The sequence below is a fragment of the Rattus norvegicus genome, chromosome 8 (assembly GCF_036323735.1).
Source record: "Rattus norvegicus strain BN/NHsdMcwi chromosome 8, GRCr8, whole genome shotgun sequence".
In the NCBI taxonomy this organism is placed as follows: domain Eukaryota; kingdom Metazoa; phylum Chordata; class Mammalia; order Rodentia; family Muridae; genus Rattus; species Rattus norvegicus.
In genome coordinates, this window is record NC_086026.1 from 13,128,405 (window position 1) to 13,132,453 (window position 4,049).

Consider the following 4,049-nt stretch of genomic DNA (forward strand, 5'->3'; position numbering starts at 1 on the left):
ACATGTGGTGCACAGATATGCATCCCAGCACACACACACACACACACACACACACACACACACACAGCTCCTGGAATAATAATAACAACAACATTGATACTGGCTAACATGGTAACATGTTAGTGTCATTGAACTGGACTTCTACAAATGGTAAAACCAGAGTCAGTGAGCTGCTCGGTAGGTAAAGGTGCTTGCTGCCAAGCCTGACCACCTTGAGTTCTATACCCTGGCCCATGGTAGAACCAATTCCTATATAAACACATACTTTAATTTAAAGGGTTAAAATGGAGCTAACAAGATTGCTTAGTGGTTAAGAGCACTGGCTGCTTTTGCAGTAGATTGAGTTTCAGTTCCTAGCACCCACACCATGGCTCACAACCATCTGTAACTCCAGTTCCAGGAAACCCAACACCTATTTCTGCCCTCGTAGGCTCCAGGCCCATACATGGTGCTCAGATGTACACTCGGACAAATCTGTCATACATATAAAATAAAAAATAAATGTTTCAAAATTGTAAAGGTTAAAATGGCATATTTTACATTATGTTCATTTTACACACACACACACACACACACACACACACACACACACACACGAATTGGTTTTCCTCCCTTAACGGTAAGTTATACTCATGGCCTGTATTCATATACTGTCACAGCTGTGTCTACATACTGTCATGCTTGCTAGTTGTGGACAGGACTTCCCAGCTGAGCTCTCAAATTCAAAAGCCAATGTAGACACCAATGACTTAGACACAGACGACTCTTCTTTCCCTGGTAACAGTCACTCTTGTCCCTTCTACAAGCCTTAATCCCAACATTAGGTGCAGGTCCCTCGGATTCTTTCTTTCTTCCTTCCTTCCTTCCTTCCTTCCTTCCTTCCTTCCTTCCTTCCTTTCTTCCTTCCTTCCTTCCTTCCTTCCTTTCTTCCTTCCCTCCTTTCTTTCTTTTTAAAGAACAGTTCTTTGTTCTATAGTTTCAAATACACAGCAGACCAACCCTGTTCCCTGAAATTTAGCACTGGCATTCAATACAAGCCTCAACACTGTAGTTCTAATGGGTTTCCTTAGAAGTCACTTCATAAAGCCTTGCTCAAGAGGAGGGTTAGGGGGAGGTTAAGCAACAGTAACATAGTAACTAGCAATGGTTTTATTTCTTCATTGTCACAGGCAAACATACAAGTTCTTCTTCCTCTGTGCCTGATCCTATAAAATACGTGCTACCCTCCGCCTTGTGGTACAACGTTTATAAATATAATTCACCAATAAGAAGTTGAAGCCACTAACAGGGGCTTAATAACAACCACCAGGGGACAATAAAATGTGGAAAACTGACAGAATCTGAAGAGAATTGGAAAGGGCACTGAGATACACATTAGAGTAAATGTTTGCTTCAGAGGAGGTGTGAAGGGAACTTCTGATGAAGAATTCCCTGAGCTTCTCCAAGCCTACTTTCCTTCTGATGTGACATTTAAATACTACAGAGCATTGTGGGTAGTGTCCCTCTGTGCATTGCCAGAGGGGATGCCTGAGCCATGACACCTGGTGACAGTACTGGTGGACAGTTCTGCAAGATACTGATACTGTCCTTTGGCGCTCAGTTCTTCTCTCTCCAGCATGTTACGTTAAAACCTTGCTCCTTGCCAAACTCGCTAGGCAGCTGGATGTGGTCTGTGTTCAGAAGACTGAGGAGGCTTCCTTTCAGTAAGTGGATCTTTTTACCAGGGGAATTCCTCAAAGGAATACCAAGAACAGGCTAAGGAGTACCCCAGAACATTCTCTAGAGAAATGGGGTTCTCCAGAGAAACATCACTAAATTTGGCAAGAAATTTCTCAGCAGTTTCATTCTTGGCTTGATTTTTGTTGTTGTTATTGTTGTTGTTGTTGTTGTTGTTGTTGTTGTTGTTGTTGTTTTATTTTGTTTTGTTTTTGTTTTTCAATTTTGTTCTTGTTTTGTTTTTAATCTCTCTTTCCACTTTCCATAAATGAGACTAGCTTGAAAATTGTTGTATAGCCACTGTCTAAGCAGATCTTCCTTCCTGAGAACAGTACGTTCGGGGAATCACCACCCACTAATAGTAGCCACTTCCTGAAATGAACCAATTGAGTTAAGCTGAGTCTTTGGTGATTTGGATGTATCAGGCACTGAGGGGTCAGGAACTGCAAAGTAAATGCCCACACTGGATGCCAATGTTTGTGGCAGCCTGCAGCCATTCTCTCACCTATCCCTGTGCAAAGGTTGTTCCCAGAAGGTAAAAGTAGTCATGTCTGTTTGCATATTGACTTATGCTCATAACAGAAAGTTCTTGATCTTCAGCACCAGAATCGATGGTTTTCAGGGCGAAGCTGTTAACTCCCCCAAACTGAAGGTCCTGCTTGCCTGTCTCATGTAGGACGTGGTGAGAGGGGACATCTGGGCGGAGCAAGGAGAGCAGTGCTGAGCAGGGTCCTGGTTCACAGTGCTGCCTGCCTCCCTGCTGTGAAGGCACTGGCAGGGCGAGAGCTAAAACCTGGTTTCCTGGCCTGGCTGGTATCCTTCCTCTGTTCCACTTATCTCTGTGAGGGTTTGGTTCTCCCTCTCACCCTGGCTGTAGTAATGGCCGCTTTTCTCTCTCTGATGGCCCTCCGTGGAGTTGTGTTTCCTGCTACAATCTGTCTTCAGAACAGGCACTAGCATTTTCTCACAGTCCAAATTCAGCCACAGTACTTCCTTCTTCTTATTTTTCAGAAGGATAAATCCAAAATGCCTGCACCCAAGGCTAGAAAAGCTCTCTAGCCTCATTACAAACAATCTGCCTGAATTCCCCACCCCCTATCCAGTTGCATTACAACTCACTCTTAGTATTGTACACTCTAAAGTTTTAGACAAGTGTGTGGTGACATGTATTTGTCACCACAATGCCAGAGCATTTGTTGTTTTTTAAAAATGGTCTGTGCTGAGCTCATCCCTCAGCCACCCTCTCCACTCTACGCCCCTAACCACTGATCTGCCCCCTGCCTCCACAGACTGCATGGCATCTAGTCAGAATCAAGTTTTAACCCTTTCCTGATGGATCCCTTCAGTCAGCAGCCTCATGTAAGGCTCTTCCATGTCTTCTCATCACTGTGGCTCTTTTGTTTTCAGTGCTGAGTAATATTCCTTTGCATGGGTTACCATAGTCTGTCCAGCTATTACCTCTCTGAAAGACATCTTGAGTGTTCTCACGTTTTGAGCAGAGTAAATAGAGTGTTACAAGCATGCACTCGCAGACTTTATATGGGCATACATTTTCATTTCTTCTGTGGCTAGGAAAGAGCACATGTGCCTGTTCCTGTGGTCGGCGGGGTTTAGCTGTGGACAAACTGTATTCCTAAGTGACTGTCCCCAGTACATCTTGCCTCTGCTGTGGCTCGTGCACGGGATTTGAAGCGTTGTGGTGGCTTTAACTGACGTGCTGCTAGTTACACTCACATTGCCCTAGAAAGTGCAACGGGGAACATGCTTTCACATTACATAGTATTTGTCTCTTTCGGCAAATTATCTCTTTGGGTCCTTGGTGCATCTTTTAGTCAGATTATTCATGGTCTCGTGTGTTAGGAGTTCTTCATATAGTTTTAAGAATAGTCCTTCATTGGATATGGGGTTTTTTTGTTTGTTTTTTGTTTTTGTTTTGCAATATTTTCTCCCAGCCTGTGGCTCGTCTTGTTATGTAAGATAAGAATAGAGCCATGATTTTACTCTGAAGCAAGGATCAATGGACACCTTCTAGCATTGTGGTTACCTGATACAGGTAACATCTACAAATGTTATTGTACAGACGTGAGTTATTCAGGGCTCTTCCTGAATATATGGTGGGGTTCCATAATTGAAGAAAGTTAGGAATAGCACTACCCAGTGAGGAAAGAAGCCACCTGATCAGAGGGTACCCACCAGTGTGCCTCAGACAGGAGGCTGTGAGAGTGAAGGCGGGACCTGCCGTACACAGACCCTGCACCCGCAAAGCCTGTCTCCTTTACAAAGAAATATGAAACACCAGCAGTGCTCCGGGTTCTCCTCCTCCTTCCTCCTTC

At 44.1% G+C, this 4,049-nt stretch overlaps 1 pseudogene; it reads right to left on the reverse strand.

The window, feature by feature from the left end:
* Positions 1-1,152: 1,152 nt before the first annotated feature.
* On the reverse strand, positions 1,153-2,676 carry Prkra-ps1 (protein activator of interferon induced protein kinase EIF2AK2, pseudogene 1; annotated as a pseudogene).
* Positions 2,677-4,049: the final 1,373 nt, after the last annotated feature.